Genomic DNA, 14,623 nt, shown 5'->3' on the forward strand with positions numbered 1-14,623 from the left:
AAAACCCAAAATAAAAAGGACAACCAATGAAATACAACGGATACGGTGAAAACCAAGAAGGAAATAATGAAAACGAAAGAAAACCAAAAACTAACACAAAACCGAATAAAAACACAGAAAAAATAAAGGGAAAACCCTGAGTGAGAACCGAGAAAGAAACAATGGAACCTATGAAACAAAGAAAACAAATAAAAAAGCGAAGAAAACATAAAAACCAGGGAAAATCGTGAAAGAAACAAAGACAAGCAAATGGAAGAGGAAAAAACAGAAAAAAACCGGGCTGAACAAAAGAACAACACAAGCGAACCAGAAGTTGGCGAATGAAAAAAAATCAACGACGCAGAAACGAGGGAAGAGGGAAATCATTCTGACCAGAACTCCTTCAAAAAAACCCCTATTTTGCCACACATTGCTGCAAACTATCCTTTTCATTTTGTGAGAAATTTACGGCAAACCGTCGCAACAATGCACAGGGATGCCCCCACTGGGCCGGAATTTTTCCTTTTTTTTTCGCTTTCTTTGTGTGTTCTTTTTACTTTTCTTTCTTTTTGGTCCTCATTTTTATTTTTCTTTTTTTTTATTTTCGTTTCCATGTCTTTTCTATATTTTTTATTTTACTTTTAAAGATGATTTCTATTTAAAACTAGTTAAGAAATCAAATACTCTTTAGAATTTGAAAAAAATGTCATTTTAAAATATGTACAGTATTTCAAACATGATGACATTTCAAAAAATGTTCAGGAATTTAGAAAATATGTCCTTGATTCAAGTTTTGATCATAAATTAAAAATGTTCCTGTTTTTTTTAAAAAAATCATTTTTTAAGAAATTTTCCCGATTCAGACAATATTTGGGAATTTAAAAATTGTATGTTTCTTCAAAACATGTTTAGAATTTTATAATTTGTTAGATTCATTTTAAAAACTGTTCATAATTTGTCAAATTTTGTTCTTTTTATTTTATAAAATTGGAACTTCAAAAATTGTTCGTGATTTCCGGAAAAGCTTGAAATTGTTCAAAATTATCTGCCTTGTTGGGAGAAATGGTTCAGTTTTTAGAAATGTTATGTTTTTTAAATCACATTTTTCAAAAATAAATTTGCCCCTTGTAAAAAGATAAACATTTTCCGAAATCAAGCTGTTCCATTTTTTTACATCACATGATATCACCCTGCTTGCTTGAGGCACATTCGCTACAGCGCCGTCAATGGGCCGTCCCAGGCAGGGCTCCGCGTGTGCGTGACGAGGCTATTTCACGCGAAACACGTTCCACCTCGCTAGAAGCAAGATATACCTGGCGCTCCCCCTGGATTAAGTAGCCTGATCCATGTGGAAAATTGTAGCTTGATCAATTGGGGCCTAATTTTCTCATTCGATTGGCAGGCCCAATATCCTACGTGTCGAAGCATCCATCCATTTAGCACCACATGTCCGCACTTCCAACGCATTTCCTATTTAGCGCCACAGAAGCCGGTTTTAATTGTTTCCGCAAACAGGCGCCTGCAGCGGCGTTAGCTGGGCTCGGCCCGTTTTGCTTCTTTTTTCTGTTTTTAGGAAAACGTCAAAAGGTGCGTGAACGAGGGTTCGAACCAGGAACTACTTCGCTGCGAGCGCCAGGCTCTAGCCACCCGGCCACGGACGGATTTGTGTAAAAACACTTCAGTCTTTTCTTCTATTGTCTAGTCCACTTTGGTTTTTTTTTCTCAACCTTTTACAACTTCCGTGAACTTTTTTCAAAGTCGACGAATTCCTTTTCAATGTTGATGAACTTTTTTCAGATCCAATGAACTATTCTTCAAATCCGATGAACTTTTTAAAATCCGATGAACATTTTTCAATTTTGATGAACTTTTTTCAGATTTGATGAACTTTTTTTAAAATTCGATGAACTTTTTTTTGAAAGTTTGATGAACTCTTTTAAAAATTGCATGAATTTTTTTAAATTAGATGAACTTTTCTTAAAATTGCACGAACGTTTTCTAGAAAATGATGAACTGTTCTTCAAAGTCAGTGAACATTTTTGAATTCACATTTTTTTTCAATTTTTTGCGATTTTTTTTCATAATATCAACCGTTGACTGTTTTCTGAAGTGTACGGACCTGTAAACGCGATCGATGGAGCGAACACCCAGCGACGGAACCACCCACCAGCGCGATCGATCGATGGAGCGAACACCCAGCGACGGAGGAACCAACAGGAGCGAACCCATCCCTATATGGGCCGGCCCACGGGGAGATGGTGCGTGGGCGTCAGCTAGGGGAACTGGCGCCCGCAGCGCCAATTAGGAGCTCCCCACTTCCAAGCAATTTTATAAGATTTATTTAAAAAACAAACAAATGTATAGAGAAAGTCAGCGAAATCATGCGCGCACGAGCCACAACGTTCAAGTAGCGTACACTCGTGGCTCGTCTCTGCTCGTGACTCGCGTCGTCTGCCTGCCTGCCTCCTTGCGTGGATGCACGCAACATGATCAAACCACACCGCGCCGGGGGCGGCGGCACTTGCAGTACTTGTACTAGGAGGGATGGCGCATGCGACGTGCCCAGGCACGAGCTATGATTGACGATTGGGCCGGCCGGACGCATCCATGGTTTGTTGATTCGGCCGGCGTCCGCTGGAACCGGCCGGAATCCACTCAAAATCCTTCAGGCAACTCCAGCACACGATCTTAAACGGACGTCTGTTTTAATCTGTTTTTGTTTGTTAGGGCGATAATAAAGTCATTCATGTTCGCTTGAGCCGTTGCCATGTCGGTGCATCCAATACGCGTCCGCACCTCAAATTATATTCAGGATGGACGTGATTAAAAAAATCACAAAAACTAAAAAAATCCTGAAAAAATTAAAATAAGCGCAAATGTAAAAACATAAGAACATGATTAAACATTACGGCCACAGAACCATCAGGTTCCACAGTTCACACAGACATAATTAACATAAAACATAAAAGAAAATCATGGCCTGCGCGCTTCTGCCATGCCTATCGATGCCATGCCCGTCGCCGTCCCCTCATGTGTCACCGTTGTCGTCGTCGTCGCCAATGAGGTCGATGTAGGGCGGCGGCGTGCAGAGGTGGGCCGGTCTCTGGAAGGCGGGAGGTGCATGCACCACCTCACCCCGTGGCGATGTCTCGCGCTCCGGTGAGCGCGCCTGCGTAGGGCACCAGTTCACAGCCCCACGGCGTCGGCCATGTCGGCGGCCGTGCACGACCAGCTCCACCCCTGGCCCACCAGGCCCGGGTGGAACGCAGCGACGGGCTGCTCCTCCAGCACCTCCTCCTTCACCTCCTCCCTCATCTCCAACTCCGGCACGGCCACGTCGCCGGCCGCAAAGAGAGCAATCATGGTCTCGAAGCCCTTCCATTGGTGCTTATCGTGCGTGTTCATGGAGTCTTCCATGACACGTTGAAGGAGCCGGGCCTCCTCCTCCTCCTCCTCCTCCTCTGTCATGCGAGGAGGTGGTGGTGGCGACGGAGAGGGCGAAGGCGACGGCGACGACGTGATACCGCGCACCCGCGTACGCCCGCGCACGTGGGGGTGATGCGGCCTCTGCTTTGACGCCACGATGGCGGCGACCCGAGGATGAGCTAGCCTCGTGGTCGTGCGCTCTCTTGCGGCCGGTGTTCCACCACCCCATGGCTGCCGGTTGCTGACGAGCTCGAGGAAGGGGAAGGGAGAGCTAGGGTTTGGGCGTCGGGTTTCAAGGAGGCCGCAACGACTAGAGTGAGAGCGTGGACTGCAACCGGTTCACGGCTTTCCATTTAAGAAGGACGCCTACCGCGCGCCTGGGCAGATGATAGATGAGGCCGACCACGCGTGCGCATTTATATTGGACGGTCGAAGGTAGGTGGCCGCCTGTCACGCGGTCCCGATGCGAACGAGGGGCACGTCCATTTGCTATCCGCCTAGATCCAAACCGGCCGCATGTTTGTGCTCGAAATGGATCGGGCCAGACACAAAACGAAAAAATGAGTCCAGAGTGTGGCGTGCTGGGCCGTGGGTCTATCAGTTTCGTTCCAAACGGACGTGGCCGGACGGGAGGGGGCTGAAGTTGGCCTCACTTCCCCGCACGGCGCACCTGATCAACAACATGTGGCCGTGGCCGGAGGAGCAGGCGGTCGGTATGTGCCGGAGCCGGCAGGCTGCCGCCGTACGTACTACTCAGGCTACGTACGTACCCGCTGGAGTACTACTGTGGAGGAGCGCAGCGTACGTCACCAACGAAACAAAACGATGTTTAATGCGGCCTCGAAATTAATAAACGCCCGTCCCCGCCGCATGCAGAGTCCAGTACCACTACACTAGTGCCTGTAATAACCTGGCCTAGGAAATGACGGTGGTGCCCCGGTCCGTCCCCTGACAGTTTTGAATCAGGCAGGCAGGCAGGCAGGCAGGGATAGGGATAGGCAGCAAAGCAAAGCAAAGCCCGTGGTCGCGCGCGCGGCCCGAGGGGAGGCGCGTACGACTGGGCTGAGCCTGGTCAGGGGAATAAACGCCGACCATGCCGTCACCTGACGTAGGCCCGAAGATTCCTTATCTCTTTCCCTATCTCTCTCTCCCATCATCATCTCTCTGGCCGCGTATGTGGTGTGCGAGCGAGTGTGGGTGCCTCTGGCATGCCTGTCTGAAAGTTCAAAAAGATTCGGTGGATCTCATCGTCGTCGTCCCAACTGCCCCTACAAAGCCGGGCGCGTGAGCTGCACTACTAGCAGGAGTATTTTACCACCGCGTTTGAAATCGTACAGGTACGTATGGGACCCCGACCCCGTTACGGCGCCCCAGAAAAGCCGTCGCGTCACCGCGTTATAATAATAATCGGCGATCAGCACCGTTAAATAAGTAATCACGCCCTGTGCTGTGCTGTGCTCGATCACTGTCGCCCTGACCACTGACGGCCGGATTAGGAAGTAAATTAGTTGGCGCAAGTTAACAGAGAAACCCCGGATGTGACCACTGAAAACTAGAGACTACTGGTGGGATCTTGGCTCTCATCACGTGCCCGCATGTCTCGCTCTGGCTCTTCCAAGCGCAAAACGTGGCACTTCTGCAGCGAGGATGTATCCAGGCATGACGACCCGTTTGAATGGCCTAAATTCCAATACAAGTAGTACTGTACTACCTCCCGAGAGGCCACCATCCAACGCCGTCAGCGTACATTTCAACCCCATTTAAATTAACTGAACTAACTTTGTGCAAACTGGTCAATATTCATCAAAGTTGTTGAAAATCGTTGCATGGAAAAAAAATCTACGCACACATAATGATCTATTCATGGAGATGCATAGCAACGAGCGGAGAGTATGTCTACGTACCCTCGTAAGTCGTAAGTGGAAGCGTTTATCAACGCGGTTGATGTAGTCGTACACCTTCATGATCTGTCCCGATCAAGTATCGAACGTACGGCATCTCCGCGTTCAGCTCGATGACGTCCTTGCCTTTTTATCCAGCAAGAGGGACGAAGTAGTAGATCAGTTTCGGCAGCACGACGGCGTGGTGACGGTTGGTGATGAAGAGCAATCTCCGCAGGACTTCGCCAAACACTACAGAAACTAGACAGAGGATAAACTAGAGGGGACGGGGTTGTCGGCACACGGCTTGGTGAATCTTGATGCCTTGTGTGCTAGCCCTGCCCCTCTATTTATATGTTGAGCCTGGGTGAAAGCACAAGTGTCCCTAGGTGGTTTTGGTAATTAATGCCAACATATCTCTTGTTGGACTAACATTTTTATCTAGTATGTTTCAGATAAGTTCAACAGTGAAGTGGCATGGACTAGAGGATGTGAAACTCCTTCAAGATGCTAAGGACAAAAAATTGGCTCAAGCTCAAAGCTTAAGACTATATTTTCCATTTTAGTGATTCAAGATCACATTGAGTCTATAGGAAAAGCCAATACTATTAAGGAGGGACGAGGTGTTGCTTAATGAGGGTCTTGCTCAAAATGCTTAGTGATATGCTCCAAAACCCTCAACTACTTTCTCACATCCACATATGCCTTAAACCAAAAGTCAAACTCGGCCCCACCGATTATTTCTATCCGGCGCCACCGAGTTTCAAATGTTATAGCCACTGCCACAAACCCTAGGCAAATCGGTCTCACCGATAGGGATCTCGGTCTCACCGAAACTTGCGTTCGGTCCCATCGAAACTGCAATGTAAACTCTCTGGTTCCCTTTTGTAACATTTCGATCTCACCGGAATGAACGATCGGTCCCACCGAGTTTACCTGACCAACTCTCTGGTTAGTTTATTACCAAAATCGGTCTCACCGAGTTTGTGTAATCGGTCTCACCGAGATTACGTTATGCCCTAACCCTAATCATATCGGTCCTATCGAGTTGCATGTCGGTCCCACCGAAAACCCTAACAGTCACTAGCTTTCCTGAATCAGTCCGACCGAGTTTAACCATTCGGTCCCACCGAGTTTGGAAAGTTATGTGTAACGGTTAGATTTTGTGTGGAGGCTATATATACCCCTCCACCTCCTCTTCATTCGTAGAGAGAGCCATCAGAACAAACCTACACTTCCAACCTATATTTTCTGAGAGAGAACCACCTACACTTGTGTTGAGACCAAGATATTCCATTCCTACCATATGAATCTTGATCTCTAGCCTTCCCAAGTTGCTTTCCACTCAAATCTTCTTTTCACCAAATCCATATCATGTGAGAGAGAGTTGAGTGTTGGGGAGACTATCATTTAAAGCACAAGAGTAAGGAGTTCATCATCAACACATTATTTGTTACTTCTTGGAGAGTGGTGTCTCCTAGATTGGTTAGGTGTCACTTGGGAGCCTCCGACAAGATTATGGAGTTAAACCAAGGAGTTTGTAAGGGCAAGGAGATCGCCTACTTCGTGAAGATCTACCGCTAGTGAGGCAAGTCCTTCGTGGGCGATGACCATGGTGGGATAGACAAGGTTGCTTCTTCGTGGACCCTTCGTGGGTGGAGCCCTCCGTGGACTCGCGCAACCGTTACCCTTCGTGGGTTGAAGTCTCCATCAACATGGATGTACGATAGCACCACCTATCGGAACCATGACAAAAACATCCGTGTCTCCAATGTGTTTGAATCTTCCAAACCCTTCTCTTTACATTCTTGCAAGCTGCATGCTTTACTTTTCGCTGCTCATACACTCTTTGCATGCTTGCTTGATATGTATTGTGTTTGTTAAACTTGTGCCAAAATCCACTTCAACCTAAAGAATTTAAAAACTGCAACTTCTAGCACCTAGTGTCTAATCACCCCCCTCTAGACACCTCTTCTCGATCCTTTCAATTGGTATCAGAGCTTTGGTCTTCATTGCCTTGTTTTAAACACTATTGGAGGAAGATGGATGAGTCTACTTTGGGGAGTCTTAGACGTAGAGTGCCTATTCTTGATGGAGAATATTTTCATGAGTGGAAAAATGAAATGCTTGAGATTTTCAATGAATATAATTTGAACAAGTACATTGCTAGCCCTTGTGCACCTCATGTTGATCCTTTGCATCCTACCCTTGATGAGTCTATTGACATGATCCGCAACCTTAGAACTATTAATCTTATCACTAGAGGCTTGCCTAGAAATTTGATTGGATGTTTGCCTACTCTTAAGTGTGCCTACACCATATGGAAATTTCTTGAGGAACTCTTTCCAAATTATTCCTTGAAAGATCTAGATGAAATTCTCCATAAATCCATTGCCTTGATTAAGATGAATTCCAAGGATCCCAATTTTGGTGACTGCTTATTTGAGCTTACGAGTGCCAAAGGAGATGTTGGAATCATTAGCAATATCATTTCCAAAGCTATTAGAATTCATAAACCACAAGATGATGATGATCATTTATCTAATGAATTACCCTCTCTAGGAATTGATCAATCACAAGATGATGTTGAACATGGATACTCTGATGAGGATGATGATGATGATAGTGACTATGACCTTGATGATGCGATGAGACACTTTGGTCTTATGGCAAATCTTCGCGGCTACATGGCCGGAGGAAAGGAATGGGTTCTCGATAGTGGATGTACTGATCATATGACCGGAGATAAAGATATGTTTCGTGAGCTTGCTGAAAACGACGGCCCTCGAAAATATGTCACCTTTGGTGATAACTCAAAGGGTAAGGTGGTTGGCCTCGGTAAGGTGGCCATCTCACATGATAGCTCCATACAAAATGTCATGCTCGTTGAATCTCTTGGGTACAACTTACTTTCAGTATCTAGACTTGCTGATTTCAGTTTCAATGTTCTATTCACTGAAGTAGATTGCCAAGTGTTTCGTAGAGACAATCGTAAAATGGTCTTTACTGGTATACGTAGAGGTGATCTTTACATTGTTGATTTCACTAAAAAGGCTCAACCTAGAACTTGCTTAATTGCTAAATCCTCTAAAGGTTGGTTATGGCATAGACGATTAGGTCATGTTGGTATGCGAAACCTTGACAAGCTTATTAAAGGTGATCATATCCTTGGAGTAAAATATGTTATATTTGATAAGGATAGACTTTGCAGTGCTTGTCAAGTAGGTAAACAAGTTGGAGGAAGGCATCCCATGAAGAACATCATGACCACAAGGAGACCACTCGAGCTACTTCACATGGATCTTTTTGGTCCTAACGCTTACAAAAGTCTCGGTGGAAATTCTTTTGGTCTAGTTATAGTTGATGATTTTTCAAGATTTACGTGGGTGTTCTTTCTTGATGACATATCGCAGGTCCAAAAGATCTTCAAAAACTTTGCTAGTAAGGCCCAAAATCAATTTGATGTGAATATCAAGAAGGTTCGAAGCGACAACATAACGGAGTTCAAGAACGCAAATGTGGATACCTTTCTTGATGAAGAAGGGATTTCACATGAGTTCTCGGCTACGTACACACCTCAACAAAATGGAGTCGTTGAGAAGAAGAACCGGACTCTTATTGGGATGGCAAGAACGATGCTTGATGAGTACAAGACGCCAAAACACTTTTGGGCGGAAGCGGTTGAGACAGCTTGTCATGCAACAAATCGCTTGTATCTTCACAAGCTACTCGACAAGACGGCATACGAGCTCCTCACCGGTAACAAACCACAAGTTGGATACTTTCGAGTATTCGGCTCAAAGTGCTACATTCTTGATGCATCGTCGTTCTAAATTTGCTCCTAAGTCTCATGAAGGTTTTCTACTTGGTTATGGCTCAAACTCTCACACATACTGTGTCTACAATAATTTCACCCGAAAGGTTGAAGAGATGGTATATGTGAAGTTTGATGAATCTAACGTCTCGCAAGTAGAGCAATTGCCAATTGATGTAGGAGACAAAGACCCTCCGGAAGCAATCCAAGACTTGTCTATTGGCAAGATTCGTCCAACGGAGGTGAAGGAGAGTACCTCGTCCGTCCAAGTGGAAGCTTCTACATCACGACAAGGAGAACCAAGAGTTGATACGGAAGCATCCACAAGTGGGACACATCAAGATGAAGAAAACAAGGAAGTGCATCAAGAGGAACTATAGCGACCAGACCTCAAACAGTCTGATCTCTGTGCTCCGGTGTCATCCCTGGATCAGTAATGCTGACACCACACAGTACTCGGAGGATTTATAGCAGAGTAGCAATCACACACTTATTACATCGAGTGTCTCAAAAGAGAACTTATTACAATAAATATGGCTTAAGGCCATCTAATAACGATAACAACGCAAGGCTTGGAAGATAAGTGAGTCCATCAACTCCAACGGCATCACTGAGTATAGAACCACGACCTAAAAACTCCTTAATCGTCGTCTGAAAAGTCTGCAACATTAACGTTGCAGCCCGAAAACGGGTCAGCACATGGAATATGCTGGCAAGGTAACACATAGAGAGTAATGGAATGCAACAGCTATACTATATGCATATTTGGCTGGTGGAAATCTCTATGGTTACAGTTTTTGCGTAAAGCCAATTTTTCCCTACTTCAAAGGAATAAAATTAATTGCTATCATGGTGGTTGTTAAACATTGAGAATGGTTGACAGCATTCTCAATCCCAATTAAGTAACATCATTAAAACCCCACAAAATTAATTTAGAGTAACATGTTGAGATTCACATGATAATCCAGGTACTAGATACTCAAGATGTCCATAACCGGGGACACGGCTAACCATGATTAGTTTGTTACACTCTGCAGAGGTTTGCGCACTTTTCCCCACAAGACTCGATCACCTCCGTTTGGTTTCTCGCACTACAGGGTGTTTGAGAAGACGGATGACCGAGACACAGTCTTTCAGAAGCGCTAGCACCTTACGACGGATAGACTGGTACACCTACTTTCCCCTACATCTGCTAGTCTACCCTGTAAGAGTTCGCACAACTTAGTCAACTATGCCAGAGCCCATAATGGCTTGTGGCTGCACACAGAAGTTTCTAGTATGAATAATCTCATGATCCCTTTGGGCCTGGGTGGCGGTCCAAATAAAAACAGGCAAGTCCTGGAAACCCCAGGTGCCTTAATCCACCCAGATGTGTGTTAGGTTGCCACCTTAGATAAACCCTTAATTATCAATCTCACATCTGTCTTGGATATCACTCACCCAATCCACGTCTACTAGCATAGCATGGCATCATGAGCAAACATAGAAGTAACTCCCAAAGGTTTGATAATAAACAGGTAATAGGTACTACCTCATCTACTTCCCATCCCACAATTTAATTAGATCCTAATCATGTAGTGTGTGAGGATTGATCTAATGCAATAAAACTGGGTTGTAGAAAAGGTATGATCAAAGTGTTACTTGCCTTGCTGATGATCCGCGTAACCTAGAGATTCGAAGTAACAGGCGGTGCACTCCGGGTATTCTATCGCAGACAAACAACAAGCATACAATAAGTACTCATCTAATGCACAGGTAAAACTCAAATAGAAGATCTAACCAGAAAGTTGAACTTAAGAACCCTGGTTTGCAAAAAGAATCAAATCGAACGAAGCAAAAGAAATCAAACGGCAAAAGAAAACAACTTCGTTCTAGTACTCTGGATCTAGGGCAAATTTTACAGTAGCAAAAACATGTTTAAGTTGATTATTCGGAAAGAGGGTTTCGAGACGAAACTCCAGGCGCTTGAATCGCCTGATTCCGATAAACGAGCGAAAAGTTAAACTAAAACGAAAATCGGATCAGAAATCGCGATCAGAAAATAACCGCGAAAAATCCGACGAAAAAGAAAAATGACGAACAGAATTTTTTTTAAACAGCACGGTAAACAAGGCGGCGACGAACCTCGGGCGGCGCGCTGCTCCGGCGGCGGCGGCGGCTGGGGCAGGGCTAGGGTTAGGCGGCGGCGGCTGGGCTCTCTCTCGGCTCGGGCCTCGGGCGCCTTATAAAGGCCCCGGCCAGGGAGTCCTGGCCGAGTACGGCCCGTAGTCGGTTCCGTTTTTTTTAAATAATTCCGCTCGGAAGAAAAATAAAAAGAAATACTAAACGGACTCCAAAATCACGAAATAAATTTTGCCGGGTTTCTAAAATCAAGCCCGATAAAGTGAACATTTATCTGGGCCCAAACTACAACTTTGAAAAACGCGCATTTTTCCTAAATTCAATTAAAAATACCGAAAAACTCCAAAATAAATCTTATTTGATTTTTTTATTAAATCCTCAATATTTCTATATTTTTGGAAAGTCATTTTATTCTCTCTCTCATATTTTTGTAATAGAAATAATTGATGATAAAATAAATAAAATCAAATGATCATGTTTACATAATTTGAGAAAACTCAAATATGTAAATAACGAAATCCCCAACTCTCTCCGTGGGTCCTTGAGTTGCTTAGATTTTCTAGGATCAAAACCAAAAGCAAAATAAAATATGATATGCATGATGATCTAATGTATAACATTCCAAATTGAAAATTTGGGATGTTACAGGAACGCCAACAACCTCCTTCTCCACCACGACAAGAGAATGACAATGTCAACAATGAAGAAGGCCAAGAAGAAGAACAAGATGAAGAAGATGTTCAACCAAGATCCAAGCAAAAGCTTTCACGAGTTCGAGCAAGAATTGCTAAAGATCACCCCGTCGAGCAAATCTACAATGATATCCAAACCGGGAGAATCACTCGCTCAAAAACTCGTTTAGCTAACTTTTGCCTATGAAGGTTGATGAAGCATTGGAAGATCCAGATTGGATAAACGCTATGCATGAAGAGCTACACAACTTTGAGAGAAATCAAGTGTGTACATTGGTTGAAAAGCCCGACAACAATCACAACATCATTGGTACCAAATGGGTGTTTCGCAACAAGCAAGATGAAGATGGTCAAGTTGTCCGCAACAAAGCACGCCTAGTCGCCCAAGTCTACACTCAAGTCGAAGGTATGGACTATGGTGAGACATATGCCCCCGTTGCTAGACTTGAGTCCATTCGCATCTTACTTGCCTATGCTAATCATCATGATATCACCTTATACCAAATGGACATTAAAAGTGCTTTTCTGAATGGTGAAATTGAGGAGGAAGTTTATGTTAAGCAACCTCCCGGATTTGTCAATCCTAAGAAACCTAATCATGTTTACAAACTTCACAAAGCTCTTTATGGTCTTAAACAAGCTCCTAGAGCATGGTATAAATGCTTGACCAAGTTTCTTATTGAAAAAGGCTTTGAAATTGGAAAAATAGATTCTACTCTTTTTACTAAAAGGGTTAATGGAGAACTATTTGTATGCCAAATCTATGTCGATGATATTATATTTGGATCAACTAACCCTCATTTTAGTGAAAAGTTTGGAAAGCTAATGTCGGAGAAGTTTGAGATGTTGATGATGAGTGAACTCAAATTCTTTCTCGGTTTGCAAATCAAGCAAACTAAGGAAGGCACCTTTGTATCTCAAACGAAGTACACCAAGGACTTATTCAAGAAGTTCAATATGCAAGAATGCAAAGGTATGACTACACCCATGCCTACTAGTCGACATCTTGATTTAACCAAAGATGGTGAACCGGTTGATCAAAAGGTTTATCGCTCTATGATTGGTTCATTGTTATATCTATGTGCTTCACGTCCCGATATTATGCTAAGTGTGTGCATGTGTGCACGATATCAAGCTGCTCCTAAAGAATGTCATCTTAAGGCTGTGAAAAGGATAGTGAGATACTTAATCCATACACCAAATTTTGGCATTTGGTATCCAAAGAGGGCTTCCTTTGATCTTGTTGGCTACTCCGATTCGGACTATGCCGGTGTCAAGTTTGATAGAAAGTCAACTTAGGGTACTTGTCAATTTCTTGGTAGATCTCTTGTCTCTTGGTCCTCCAAGAAACAAAACTCGGTATCCTTATCCACTGCCGAAGCGGAATACATTGCCACTGGATCATGCTGTGTTCAATTACTTTGGATGACCCAAACTCTTAAAGATTATGGGATCAATGCGAAACATGTTCCATTACTTTGTGACAATGAAAGTTCTATTAAGATTGCTCACAATCCCATGCAACATTATCGAACTAAGCATATTGAAGTTCGTCATCATTTCATTCGAGATCATGTTGCCAAAGGGGACATTAATCTTAAGCATGTTCGCATCGATAAACAATTGGCGGATATATTTACCAAACCACTTGATGAAAAAGTGTTTTGCAGGTTAAGAGGTGAATTGAACATCACTAATGCTTCAAAATTGGAGTAGGAACTCCATTTAATACATTCAAGGCATGAGCTTATGACTAATTCTTGATATTTCTTTTATGTTGACTATCTTATGTCTTGGATATATTTGCACCTTGCATGCTATCTAACCCGTGTAGGTACTTGGATGAATCGAAATCTATGAGATTGCAACTCACTCACATCTTGAGCAATTTCTATATCACCAAGTCGCTGCACAATGGTGGATGAAGACAAGGAAGCACGCAACCATTCAAACATATCCTTTGACAAATTCTATCATGATTGTCATTTTGGATACACAAGAGATCTTCCTTGCAAAAACTAACCCATGTAGGTAGATGAACACAAACTCCAAGTGGTGCTCCCAACTCTTGATGAGCTGCATCAACCTTGAGCAACCCACACAAGTTCAACTACATGATCATGATCAACACCACCACCCAAGGTATGTTATTCCATCTTAGAGAAGCTTTACTCCAAGTCATGGGATAAAGCAACTCAACAAGATGTGAATACATCAAGATGCTTTAACGAAAAATGGTAACCCCATTTTGAGCTTAACCGATGAGTATGACCAAAGATCAAGTGATCTCACTTGACTCCTAAGTCAATATACTCTAACATAGGTGACTTTGTCACCGCCAAATTCTAGATGAAGTTCTCTTGTGTTCTTTTCTGTGCTCTTGCATTTGTCTCATGCATATTTGTTTCCCTCTTCAACTTCATCTAGATTCTTTTTAGTTTCTTCTCTTTTATTTTCTGTTCTGCACTTTCTGCATTAAATTCCTTGCAAATCCGTGTGTGATCTTACTTGTCTAGTGAGCTGAGGTGACAAGTGTTTTCTCTGCGATGAACTCGGTCACACCGAACAGTTTACGTCGGTCCAACCGAACCCTTTCGGTGCCACCGAAGCACCAAACTCGGTGCTACCGATTTCACTGCAGGAAAAATATCTCGCCACTTGTTTCTGAATTCTTTTTAATCCAGCTCCACTCAATGAATCTTGTCCTCAAC

Source organism: Triticum urartu, chromosome 1A (assembly GCF_056163025.1).
Source record: "Triticum urartu cultivar PI428250 chromosome 1A, HENAU_Tu73, whole genome shotgun sequence".
Taxonomy (NCBI): domain Eukaryota; kingdom Viridiplantae; phylum Streptophyta; class Magnoliopsida; order Poales; family Poaceae; genus Triticum; species Triticum urartu.